The 14,186-nt window shown below is 42.5% G+C and overlaps 1 pseudogene; it reads right to left on the bottom strand.

Moving 5' to 3' along the window:
* Positions 1-12,704: 12,704 nt before the first annotated feature.
* Positions 12,705-13,118, bottom strand: LOC117707435 (small ribosomal subunit protein eS28 pseudogene; annotated as a pseudogene).
* Positions 13,119-14,186: the final 1,068 nt, after the last annotated feature.

Here is a 14,186-nt window from a genome sequence, read left to right as displayed (position 1 = left end):
AAAATAATATTCTTGGTGTCACACAAAAGTAACACCCAAACAAAGCAAAAATAACCCAGCAAGGCAATTTCATTTTGTAAAAAGGCCTACACCACAACCCTGTCTGGGTTAGCATGCACTTGGGGTTGGGGAAGGGGAATTCAGGTAATCTTATTCTAATGTAGGTGGTGACTGTGTCTCATCTGATGCTGTGGCCTAATTCATAATCTGTGTAAAGGAAGTGAAAGAAAAGGGGAAAGGGAGGGCTGTTTTGGTTTACCAAGTTCCTGGAAGTGTGGCAGAGGTCTTTATGCAAACAGAAGTTTTATCAAGTAGGCAGTATGATAGATAGATAGATAGATAGATAGATAGATAGATAGATAGATAGATACATAGATACATAGATACATAGATACATAGATGCATAGATACATAGATGCATACATAGATATATACATACATAGATATATACATACATAGATACATAGATAGATGGGGAAGTTATGGAATATTGATCTTTGGTGGACTAGCTACCTTTGATTAACCATTTCTCACAAGATGACCAAAGTCTGTTTGCTTTTCATGACAGTCATTTAATGGGCCTGGCAGAAATAAAGTAAAACCGTGTGTCTCAATTTGACTATCAGACTACTACAACAGTGGACCCAAAGAAAAGAGATTTCCCTACGAATCTCAGTTCTGGGAGAAGGAAAGGCCCCAACTGGAGGAGGACTTTATCTCCTGGAAAGACATTTCACCCAGCTCTGACAACTCACCAGACCACCTCATAGAATGAAACTAAAGTTCAGACAGTGAGGGGTGAAGGGTGGATGGGACCACCCTTGACTGAGACATCTTAGGTTTGCAAATCTTTGGCCATCGATTTAAACTTCAACCTCACTTCAGGACCTAAAAGACAAACTTGAGGAATTCACTTTCTCTTTGTCCCTCTCTCCAGTGTGGTCTTACTGAAGAGATCTTTTTCCCTTTCTACTATATTTTAGATGGTTTTAAAACTACTCATCTATTGTGTGTGTGTGCCTGTGTGTGTGTGTGTGTGTGTTTGATTTTATGTGCATCACGTGCATACTAGTTCCCCCATGGGCCAGAGGGTGATATGGATCTCCTGGTGCTGGAGTTTCAGGCAGTTGTGAGCTGCCGGATGTCATCACTCAGCCCCTCTCTGCTTTAATTTAATGCTTTTAATTGGCTTACTCAGGACAGATGACAAGTTGTAACCCCCAGGTGAGATAACAGTCTCAACCTCCCCCCCCCCCCCCGACTTCGATGGCCCTGCTATCTTAGGGGTAGGTAGGCCCTGGCTATGAATGGCTCAAAGCAAAACCGTGTCTGAATTAAGACATGCCATGACAGCCCAGTTGTGTCCAGTTGTCACTGGAACTTGTGTGGACCTCAACTCCATCAGCAGAGCCCCCCCCCATGACACCCCCAATCCTCTCCATCACCTCCCAATGAGCCTCCCCACACACATGCGTGTTCATAGCCAGGCTTCTGAGTGTTTTGTGCCATCTTCTTTTACTCAAGATCCAGTTGCAAAATCTCCTGCTACCCACAACTCACTTCTGGTTTTCTTCTTCCCTTTTTCCAGTTATTCCTGGTACCTTAGTTTCTAATTTCCGTTTGGACAGCAAGTAGCTCTGAGGTTCCGAGAGCTCAACTTCTTTGTTTCCATTGTGTTCTCTGACACACGCCCTTCCTCCAGAACTTAGGATGCCGAAGAGTTTTCTGTGTGAAATACATTCCTATAAATCTGCCTTGGTGGCTCGTTTTGGGATTCCTTTGAAGGAATCTTCTAACTACTGAGAAGGCCCAGCAAGAAACATCTCAGAAACCTTACAGGGATAAACAACATGGCTGGGACTGTGATGGGCATGTGGGTAACTACAGGAAGTGGATTGCTAACCAAGGCAATGTAGCAGATATGGTCCGAGTGCGGGGAGGGGGACCCGAAGCTCTTATCTTCTTGAAGGATTGACTGAGTTCAGTCAAGGGCCGGTTTAATGGAAGTGTATTTAGCCAAGGAGTGGGTAAGTTAGTATAGATAAACAGCCTTCTAAAAGGGGGTTGTCATGGACTACCCCAAGACAGACAGCAGCCCAGTGGGTTCTTTGTAAGGATTTTAAAGTTTTATGGATATGTGTGAGGTGAACGTTAGAGCATCCAGGCCCTCTAGGCCCGAAGTGCACAGCTTCACAAGCCACTGAGAAGCCTTGCCAATGTCAGCAGGATGAGGCCAGAATTCTACTGTCAGGGGTCAAGGCAACTTGAATTATAGTCACAGTCTTCCCTCTTGTGTGGTCAGCTCGACTATCTCATACCCAGCTGCTAGCCCTTTAATTTACCTTCCTCTGTCCTCCCAACCTCCCTGTTTTAACCCGACTATCTTAACATTTATTTTACTTAAACATGTGTTTTTACTGTAATTTAACCTTCAAGAGAGAGCTCTGTAATGGATGGGAATCCAGAGTCCTCATTCTTGGGCAGTTAGTACAGTGTTAACCCTGCTGGGATATATAGAGCCGATGTCTCAAACCTGTTAACCTGGTGGGTTGCATACACCACCGGATCCCTCCGGCTTAGAATCCAGATTCAATGGTGTTACTCTGTCCCTGCCAAAGGTCTCTACCTGGGGGGGGGGGGGGGGAGGTAGCACAGTAACTTCAATGTAATAATCCCCACCCACAGGTAAATTTGTTTCTCTCTTCATATTTAGTAATTCTTTCTTGATTCATTTTTACTTTGAACTTCATTTCTCTTTCTCTGTGTTGGCTTTTAAAGGCTGGATTATGTAGCCCAGGCTGGCCTTGGATTTACAATATAGCAGGGGTTGGCCTTTGACCCTCTCACCCCTGTCCTTCAGCCTCTACCTTCTTAGTGGCAGGCTGACAGGTATGGGCCACTGTGCTCGGTTTCATGTCTGGTTTCAAAGACAGAATTTATTTTTTATTTAAGGAAGAGTAGCAGTCACAGTGAGTACTTTAAATCTCTCAACTATGTAATTAAGCTATATTTAATCAGAGTGGCTGGCCACCTCGATGCTTGTTGGTATGACCACAAGTGACATCTTGTCCAAAAGAAAACTTTTAGTAAACTAGGACTGAAAATTTTATTTCTTCACCAACATGGGTTCTCTGATATGCAGTGAAGACAGGGAAACTGAGGCTTACTGTTTCAGTCCTCAGTATATGGTAATAATTGGGTGTGCTTTTGTAGAAACTTCCTGTGGCAGCCATGTTTGGGAGTCTCTCTTGGAAGCGTTCCACCTTTCTCATTCTTTCCTTTTTCTTCCTTTTCTCCATCTGCAGATGTGTTGTCTCTCTTTCTTTTTAATTATAATAGCAGCCCTTGTTTAAGAAAACTTGGTTCCTGAATAAGAGGGAAGTGTAAATAATTTATAAAATCGGTTTTCTCTGTAGTCATCTTTGTATTTGCTGGCTCAGTGGTTATGAGCGCTTGCTTCCCTTACAGAGGACTTAGTTCTCAGCACCCACATCATGCATGGCTCACAACCATCTATGATCCCAAGGGAGTCTGCTGACCACTGCAGGCACTAGGCACACATGTGGTGAACATGTTACAGGCATGCAGGCAAAACACTCATGCATATAAAATAACTAAATCTAAAAGAAGAAGAAGAAACAGAGCAGAGGGAGACACCTAACGCTGTTCTGTATAACGTTGTTCTATAGCCACGAGTGTATCAGGAACCTCTTACCAGTTGCAACAACACATGGAACAGGAGTAATCAATTATCTCCTAGTATTTGCCACAACATAAGCGGATGTTTAGTTATTGTGCACTTAAGTCTGTTTTTCACTGTCATTAACAATGCCCTGGTTAATATATTCCACTAAATTTTGTTCATAATTGTAAAACCTAAGACTTATCTTATTTTACAGCTGAATAGCAGTTTGATAATTTGGGATTTTTAAAGGCTAATTATTATGTGAAAAATAGTAATTTTTTAAAATTTGAGTCTCTTTGCTCACCAGTCAGATGAAATACTTTTTCAGTTCCAATGTTGAAATAGGAAGGGTTTTTTTTCCCCTCTTGTAAAGATTTACAGGCATTTGTTAAACTTTCAAATAGTTTACTTTTCACTTTTAGACTATGGGACATACTTACGGCTTCTATTTTTTTTTTTTTTTTTTCTGAAGGGTCTGGAAGTTTGGATTAAGCACGATTTGTGTGACGGAGGGAAAGGAGGGAAAACCAGACTGAGCCTGGGAAAACACAGACACTGGAGAAAGCAGGGGCCTTGTGGGCACAGATTGTAATCGCTCCTAAAGCCTTCTCTCTGGGCTTTAAGTGTGAAGAGATGGGTGGCCTCTTGCTCCTGGGATGGTACAGAGTCTGTGGCACAGTCTTATGTTGGGCAGAGTGACAGACAGTGTGGCCTTTCAAGATACTTTAAATTTCAGAGTTTATAATTAGGAAACACTGTGTGAGTTCTTTCTACAGTTTCACCCTGACCACACCCATCTGTATTGGTGCATTCCTTTTTCCTGTTTTCTTTTTTCTTTACTTTTCTAAAAAGGAAGGAAGGAAGGAAGGAAGGAAGGAAGGAAGGAAGGAAGGAAGGAAGGAAAGGTCTCACTATGAGCCCAGGCTGGAATTCAAAATGTAGACCAGGCTGACCTTGAACTCTGAGTGCTGGAATTAGAGGTGCATGCTACCATGCCCACTTCTGCCCCTCTTTGGTATCTACCTGAAGGCACGCCCCACGCTCTGCCTCTGAAAGTTTCCAGGGCCATAATTACAAAGTCAGTGGCAAACAGTGAAGTAAGGTCATCTCTCCCTTTATACTATTGCCTCAGTGACTTCTGATCTTCTGAGCCAGGAGATGACTTGTGAAACCTTTTCTTTGTTTTATTGAGACAGGGACTCCCTGTGTGACCCGCCTCCAGCTCATGATCCCCTTGCCTTAGAGTCTCAACAGCTGGAGTTGCAAGCATGAGCCACCGATCCCACTTTTGAACATGTGACTCAGCGTGACTTAGTCGGTGAACAAATATTTATATATAACCATTGACTCTGCCAGGCCTTGCATGTAAAAGGCAGTTAGAAGCCTCTGTCGAAAGGATTTATTTCAGCTTACAACTGCAAGTAGAATATCCATACACACTGAGCAGAAATGAACGTTAAAAACAACAACAAAGACACTGTTATTCTCTCATATATATTTTTTTATTTATGTTGAAGGTTGATCTTCTGGCTTCATACATGCTATGTGTTACTCTGCCACTAAGCTATATTCATAACCCCAAGAATTTACGTGGTGTATCATTGCTCAACCTTCTGGCAAAGGTCAAATGAAGAGGTTATGTTTTCAGTCGTCGAGAGCAATGGGTTTGAGTGCTCGGTATTTGCTAGCTTGGTTTTGCAGATTGTTGGCTACTTTTTCTCGTTGCTGAGATCAAATGCCAGGCAAGAAGCTCATTAACGAAAGGGTTTATTTTAGTTGGCGGAGAGACAGCCCGTTATGGCAGGGAAGGCACTGGAGCAGGAGGGGGAAGGGGAGTGACAGAGAGAGAATGAGAGAACGAGAGAGAATGAGAATTATTGATGCCCAACACTTTCTCCTTTTTATCCAGCTTGAGGACCCCAATTCATATGGTGGGTCCTCAGAGTCAGCCTTCCCTCTTCCATTCTGGAAATACCGCCATAGACACACTCAGAATCTTGTCTCCAGTGTGATTCGAAATGCAGTCAATGAAGATTAATCATAGCAGCTGGCACTAAGTGATGTGCAGCTATTGTTCACTGTGAGGGTGACAAGGAACACTGAGGGACATTGTGGCAGCCACTGTTCCCAGGTTTTTACACATGTCACCTCATGGTTTTGCAACAGCCATATTGAGTAGCTCCTCTGCTCTTGGTTCCACTTCCCACCTCAAGGTGACTTTCCCCAGTATTAAGTGATTTGCTGAAATATGACAGGATAGGATTTGAATCTAGGTCTTCCTTGTTTACCAGCTGAACTATTAGCCATCAACCTTTCCTGAGCCACACACATGGTGACATCACACCGGTTAGGCGTAGACTCTTAACGTGTTTATGATCTGATGGTCATGTCCAGAATCACATTTGGGATTTTTGTAAAATACAAAATGGAGAATGTTACCCCCAGATCCCATAATTCTTTGGGCAAAATGCAAATGTCTTTTCTTCTGTGTTACCTAAGATCCAGACTTATTCATTACAGGCATGTTGACTTGCCTACTGTTTGTAAACATATAACTCCTCCTTTGCACATACCACCCCTTCTATTTCAGACGACCCCTCACTCGATAACATGACTCCTCTTTGTCCTTCAGATCTGAGTTAAGAAAGCCTTTCTTGCAGGAAGCCTTCCCTGAACTTTCTGAACAAGGTTGTGTCCTTGGCTCTGTGTTGCTATAGACCTAAACTTTTGATTACCCAGACGTTTATCTCTCTGTGTGATAGTGAATTGTGTATTACCCAAACGTTTTATCTCCCTGTGTGATAGTGAACTGTGTATTTTCTCAGTTATTCTGTGGGCTCTGTGAAACAGGGGACAAAGGCTATCTTGTTCACCTGGCCACAATGGAAAGATGCCTAAGTGAAGGTCAAACACCGTTTCAAAGCAAGACAGTCAGTCTCATTTGGTTCTCAAGGTATATAGACAACAAACAGTTCACTGTCCTAGACAGAGCACTGTGCACAAGTGATGAGGAGGAGTCCCCAGTTAATCAGAGGAAGGAAATTCTTTTAAAGTCTTTGTGAAGCAGGTACCAACACATTCATGAGTTTAAATTAGGTTTCTGCAGGCAGATTCATCGCTTAACGTCCAAACTCAGAAACTGAGGTCCCCAGCTTTCAAATTCCAACGATACGCAGAAACCTAGACATTTTTTCTTTAGGGCCACAGGGAGTCCACCTATCAACTGTGTACTCTATTTAAAGGAATTTTGCTTTAGACAAGGTTAAGGACTTTAAACTATTTGGGGAATAATTCACACCCTTTATACCTTGTTAGTAATTTTAAACACAGCCAGTTTGGGATTGTAAGACCACTCGTTCCCTAAATATTCTATGAATTTTTTAATATGTCTTTTGAAAGGACACTGTTTTGAAGATGATAAAGATTTAACATGATGCTTAAGATGATCAGACCTAAAAACATACATACAAGCAATGTTAGCAACGAGTTTACCAGTCTGTATTTATATATTCATTCGTGTGTGTGCATGTGCGTGCGTGTGTGTGTGTGTGTGTGTGTTGTGTGTGTGTGTGTGTGTGTGTGTGTGTAACAATAATAATTTAAAAAGAGGCCATGAATTTGAGAGGGGGAATAGGAGATGTTGGAGGGGGGATTTATGAAATCAAATATTTTAATCAAAAATTGCTAAGTAAGTCTATATTTGTATAGTTATCAAAATAGAGTAAAATCCATATTATCGTTGGAGTGTTTATCAGTACCTGTGGGTATAAGACATACTGAAAACTTAGTATTAGAATGAATATTACACGGCAAGAAGAAAGAAGAAAATTTCTAAAATTACTTTTGTATCCTTTTATCCAAAAGTGTTAAATAAATGTAGGATCTAGGGCTTTTCCAGGAGACAAAGCTTGCGTCTTACTTTGTTGTATGTATATAGATATGTCACTGAAATTAATGATGTTCATATGAAACAAAACCCAGAATACTCAAGACAGAAACTTAAAAATAGAAAAACAAACAGAAACACCCAAACCCATTTGTGTATCTGATACATATAAATGTTTTCAGGTAAAAAAAAAAAAATAGCTATTTTTGAATATTAAATAACCAGGAAAGTGAGGAATCCAACAAAAATCTGATCATATTTCACGATATTCACAAATGAAATTCTCAAGGAGTGCTTTTTTAATTACAGGCAAAGGCAAAAATTCTTGGAGCCGTATGGGATTTTAGCTCGGAGTATTTGGGGTCAGGGGAGCTGAAGATTCCTATTCATCCAGGATTTTGTGTGCCTGGGGAGCACTGTGCAGTGCTCCCTGCTAACATCACCAGCTTCTACAGGAACCCAAGTACATCCTCCATCCTGAATCCCAAGACAGGAATTAGTAAAATGACTTTAGCCAGATGTGCCACCCAAATGGTATTTGAGGGTGAGAAGTCTCTCAGTTCCAAAGCTGCTTATATTGTATCCTACAATTCTTGATATAAGGGGGAAAAAATGAAATAGTGTTTCTGGTCTGAGATGGATCCCACCAAATGACTTGGTCTTCTTACAAAAACAAAAAACAAAAAGGAAAAGCTTGTTTGCTTATGAGGTCAGCATTAACGAGTCACTACCGTTTGGGAGTTCACGTGTGAGAGAAACTCACTGGTAAAAGCGGGACAAAAAGGCAACTTCCTCACTCCTCAGTCAGTAGAATTCTGCTTGCTCTCACTGGAAGAGCAGGAATCCTGTCGTTGTTTGTTCCAATCTCACCTTTCCTTCAGCTCCGAGGAATGGGTGTATTCTCCATACGGCATATCCTGTTTGAATTCTATTGACCTAAAGGGAATGCTGAAGGAGCCTCCACTACCAGTGAGGAGAGTTCGGGGGGAAGGGTCAGGGTTAAGCATTAATCCAAGAGTCAGTGTGGAGCTGGGAGAAGGTCACACTGAGTAAATAATCAGCTGTACCTGGACTGAGCTGCCTTTTCCACTGCCAAACACAAACCTGCCGGTTACTAGGCAACGACGTGACTCTCACTCTGAATACTTCACTACAGTGAAATGTCCAGCCCCCACATTTCCAGGAAATGCCCTTCTTTTAAGTCACCAGGGACCAGTCACTCATGGTATCAGGTACCGTAGCCCGCCGCTTGTCAGCCTCTGAGGGTTGTAAGCTTAGGATAAACACAGATGTTACCTCTGCTGACCATGAGAAGGAAGAGCTGAGTTGGGAAAAGGTGTGCAGTGAATCACCTTCTCCATAGGGTGACTCACTGGGAGCGAAATCCATTGCCTTTAGAGAGGGAAAACTGCACATTCCTCATTACTAAAACAGCCTAAGATCGTAGAAGGTCACGCCATAACCTAGTGGCTGAGAGAGAGGCTTTGGGTCCAGATAGCCTATGTCTCTGTGCTAGATATCTGAGTTTAGCTTGTCAGTCCTCATATGTGGACGATAGCACCTGCCACGTGCATGAAGTGGCTATGGGTGTTGACACCAATAATCAAGACGTGCTAGAGCAATTGAGCAGCTGTTACTCTGTGTACTCTGGGGAAGGGACATCTGGCATCCAGCGAGGCAGAGCTGAATGAGAAAGGAAGGCAAGGAACGAAGAAGGTACAGATAAACGGGGCCATTTTCACCACAGTAAGATATGTTATTGTTTTGAGAATTCTGATTACAGAAATTGTAACTAAACCACTTCAAGAAAACGTTAAGTCTCTCCAGCATTCCATACTTTGGAAATCGAATGTTGAACAACTACATTAGTATCTACTGCACCATGAGAGTTTGTCTCATGACTCCTAACATCTTAAAAGAAAGCAGTTTTCGTTTTTAACCTCTTTTTCATACCACATGCTACATCACAATTTTTTTTTTTTTTGTAGAATTTATGATGGGATATGTAATTAGAAAAAGTAGCTCCATGAAATTCTGGGAGCTTCTATCTGATGGATATGCAGATATGACTGACTCCAGGTTCTCCAGGGTTTTGACAAAATGTGGGATAATTCTGGTCTTCCAGTGTCTGGGTTGTACCTTCAGCAGCCATTGTAGGTCCTGAATAGAGGTGCTTGGCTAGAGGCCAGTGACAGCATCATTGTAAAACATGGATTCTACCCTCTCAGCTTGGAACTAGTAGGAAAGAGAAGCCCAAGTAAGTAGCAAGCTGGGACACTTTGTGGGACTATGGACAGGTATAGGATCACCTCAGAGAAGGTTGGAAAGCCAGAGGCTTTTGGAGGGAGGTAAGATGTTAAGCAATCCTGTGGGACGGTGTGACTCACCTAGGGCCAGGAGTTCAGGTGCACCGGAGGGTGTTCTGTGTCTGTCCTGTGGGAGATGTGACACATGACGGCGGAATGAGGAATGGTAGGTGAAGCTTTCTTCCCACTGAACCTGCCTTCTGGCTCTGTCATGTCTGGGTGGGGCTGGTGAGCCGGTAAAGGTTTCTTAAGGAAATGGTAAACCCAAAGTCTATCAAGGAGCTTGCTTCTGGGAGCTGCCCCCATGCTGGCCATGAGTTAAGTTAACCAGACACCTTGTTCAGCTGTAAAATACAGAGGCACGTGTTCTTGGTCAGTAGCTCGGAAGACTTTTTTTCTTCCTGTTTTGTTTTGAGACAGAGTCTCATCTAGCTGGGGCTGGCCTTGAACTCCTCATCTTCTTACCTCTACTAGCCAAGTGCTAGGATTACAGGCAAATGGATGGAAAGACAAATTATCACACATTTTCTAATGAGGATTCTAGATTTTATATACATGCCTACATAGATGGATGTTAGTTTGCTGGTAAGTTATGCTGCATATATGTATGTGTTTTCTTGTATATAATATATATTACATATGTAATACATACATTAACTTCTGTAGTATGTGGCTCAGGTATGGGTGTATGCACACACATACGTGACATCCAGGTTAAAACTGGAATGATGTGCTAGCCATTAAAAAAACAAAAACAAAAACAAAATCAAATATAAGATTGAAAATTTTCTACCAGAAAGTTCTTTCTCGTTTAGTGAAGTGTTTACTATTAAGCATTAACGCTATGAGATGGCCTCCGGGGATGGCCTCCATAAATCAAGCTCTGCAGTGTCAGCAGCTGGGATGTGGCTGAGTGGCAGGGCACAGGCCTACGATACACAGGCCGTGGGTTTGATCTGCAGTGATAGAAGGTTACTTGAAGTATTCCCCTTTCCTTTGTGTTATTTTCCTTTGTGTCTTATTCATTCATATGCTACATATGCCATGCTCAGAGGACAAGTTACAGGATTCCTTCTGTATGTCTCCTGGGGACCAAACACCAGTTGGAGAGCCTGGTGCTTCCTCCTGTTAAACCGTCTTGCTGGCCTTCCATTTTGAGTACTTTAAAAATCTATTTCCTTCAATGTATATGCATGGTGTGTGTGTGTGTGTGTGTGTGTGTGTGTGTGTGTGTGTACTCAGTATGTGCTTGTGCCTGCAGAGATCAGAAGAGGGTTCCAGATCCCCTGGAGCTCAGATTAATGATAGCTGTAAAGCTGCCTTGTGGGCGCTGGGAACAGAACATAGGTTCATGCTCTAAACCATTGAGCCATTGCCCCAGCCTCAACTTTAAATACTTTAGAAAAGCTTATTAAATATCAACCATGTTAAACTTACTTAGACTAATCAGAGTTATTTACTAGGGCTGTAAATATGATAGTAAAAACTATGGCTCTGTAGTCATATAATGGTCTGCTGGTAGCATGCTGGCGACCTTTCGCTCCTCTGGGGCTGACCTCTGAGCTCACCCTGTAACTCCTGACTGTTGAACTTGCTTCTCACTAACCACATCTGGTTCTGGAAGTTTTCAGCTTTTAGCTTCTACTTAAAATAATTATCTGTAGTATTAATGATTCATCTTTTTTCTCTGATGAACCTGAATCAAGAAGTCTGTATTAAAGTCTTATCTAATTAGAGGCACATGTGGGAGAGCATGCTTTGGAAGGGGGAGGAATGTCTGAGGCCAGCCTGGGCAGTATCTTGTTTCATGCAGCAAACACAATTAATAGTGAGGTCTTTTGTTTGTTTGTTTGTTTGTTTGTTTTTCGAGACAGGGTTTCTCTGTGTAGCCCTGGCTGTCCTGGAACTCACTCTGTAGACCAGGCTGGCCTCAAACTCAGAAATCTGCCTGCCTCTGCCTCCCAAGTGCTGGGATTAAAGGTGAGGTCTTATTTAACTAGATTAATTCCAGTATGACAGGGAAGTCCACACCAGGCCTCCCACAGAGCAAGCAAGCACTTCCTTCCTTCCTTCCTTCCTTCCTTCCTTCCTTCCTTCCTTCCTTCCTTCCTTCCCTTGCTCTATTCAGATGCCTAAGTAGTAGTAAATGGTGCTCAGCCGGTGCTTTTTTCCCCCACATGATTTATTTACCTATTTATGTGGCTTATTCTGTGGGATTACCTGAAAAATATAGAATCATGTTTTTTTTTAAAAAAAAAAGTCATTTTTTAAAATTGCAATAAAACAGTAGTTTATCTTTAACACCATCCCTTCTGTAGGTAGGGCAGAAGAAACAAGAGAGCTGGGAGATTTAATTCTTTCAAAGGGCAAAGTCTGGGTTGGAAACCAGAGACAAGATTCTAAATGTTCTGCCATGCAAGTTGGCCTTTTTCTCTGCCTCTGTGTAGTAAGAGCATAGCACTGGGTGAACGTTGCCTACTTCTTATCTTATTAAGCCCATTTGAACCTGTCCTCCATACATGCTGATATCAAACTAAATAATTCCACCATTAAAAAATCTTTGGGGGCTATCAATATCTCCTGTCACACCAAGACTCTACCTGGAGCGCCTAAATGTTAGTTCACTTTGTCACCTGAGTCTGCTTCTATCTCTCCAAGAGAGACACGGTTTACACCATCCTTTTCAGATGTCTTTGGTGTGACCATCGGCACCCTGTTCGTTTCTTTTTCTTTTTTTCGAAGAGTTAAAAGACTACAAAGGCTGTATTTAACAGTTGCAGATTATTCCATGGGCTAAGTGGTCGATATCCAGGACCCAGCAGCAAGGTCAGCCCAACCTCTGAGCCTCTCATTTTGACTCCAGTAGGGTAAACACATCACCCTCTCTATCAGGGACTTTGACATTTCAGATGATAGAGTCATCCATAAATTCCATTTGCACCTGCCTCCACTGTTCCTGAGAACTGGTCCTGCCCAGTACTTTGGTTTCCCTATCCCTCTTGTTGGGCTGCATGTGACTCATGTCCACGATGGTGACCACCTGGCGGGTGCCTTTCCTTTCAAAGTAGAATTTTATATATTTGCTACTCTACAAACATGTCTTGGGGTCCAGGAAAGCTAGCAGTCAAAGCAGTGAGACTGTACTAACTGAGAAAACCGAAACCCAAAACTGCTAAATGATCTACCCTGGCTTGGTCATGGTCTGTCCATTGTCACTGAACATCACGGTGCTGGTGTGCATCTTCTGACCCAGAACCCTCCAGTGACAGTATTAGTTTTTAAATATCTTTACCTACAAAAGGCATATGTCAGCTGATACTTGGATACCTCTCCCAAAACAGAATCAGCAGACCCCTACAAGATCTTGCAGGATGTAGTTGAAGGCGTGGTAGTATGGTCTCCCTGAGACACAACATCTACCTGGTTCCCTGTATGGCCTGTCCCCTGTGCAGTCACCTCCCTAGCAGGACAAACTCAGCATCATCTCGTTCTGCGTTTGTGGTGCACATCTGCTGTGTCAGAAAGCAACAGTGGAAAAGTTAGGGGAGGTAAATTGACCCATCCTGGGGACTCCTGTCATCAGTGGAAGACCACAAATCTTGATGAGTCAGGAGACAAGCGGCCCTGGGAACCTGTTCACCTCTGACATTGGTTCTTCCACCACACCAAAGACAATGTAGCTCTTTCCCTTTTCTTTACTGTAGAACTCATCCTGAGTCTGTGTCCTCACTTGTAGCAGGAGGAGCTCTCTGTAAAACCCAGGCAGGGATAATATACACCAGGCTGGCAAGCTGGCACAGTGTGTGAAGGTGCTTGTCACCAAGCCAGACAACTCCGGTTGGATCTGTGGACCCACACAGTAGAAGGAGAGAACCAACTCCCCACAAGTTTTTCTCTGACCTCCACACGTATGCCAAAGTGCATGCACACCCATACTGACATACACACAGATGCACAAATTTAAAAATATATATATATTTCAGGTTTGCGGGGAAGATCAAACCAATAATGCATTTGGAAGAGTATTTAAAAAGTTCCACCCAAGTGTTAGGGGTGATTACGGGAGCTTGTGTTGTGTACACCATTAATAAGTTACAGATTTGAAAGTTAGAAATAAGTATATTCCAATGCAGCCATGTAGAGGCAAAATCAGGAGCTCAAGGTCACCTTCTGGCTACATCACAAGTTCAAGGCTGGGTCTCTTTCTGAGACAGTTTCTTTCTTTCTTTCTTTCTTTTTTTTTTTATTTTTTGTTTTTTTTTTACTTATTTTTTATTAGATATTTTATTTACACTTCAGATGCCATCCC

Source organism: Arvicanthis niloticus, chromosome 4 (genome assembly GCF_011762505.2).
Source record: "Arvicanthis niloticus isolate mArvNil1 chromosome 4, mArvNil1.pat.X, whole genome shotgun sequence".
NCBI classification, from domain to species: Eukaryota; Metazoa; Chordata; class Mammalia; order Rodentia; family Muridae; genus Arvicanthis; species Arvicanthis niloticus.
The sequence above is the reverse complement of the archived record's forward strand: the minus strand, read 5'-3'. Positions and strand labels throughout refer to the sequence as shown.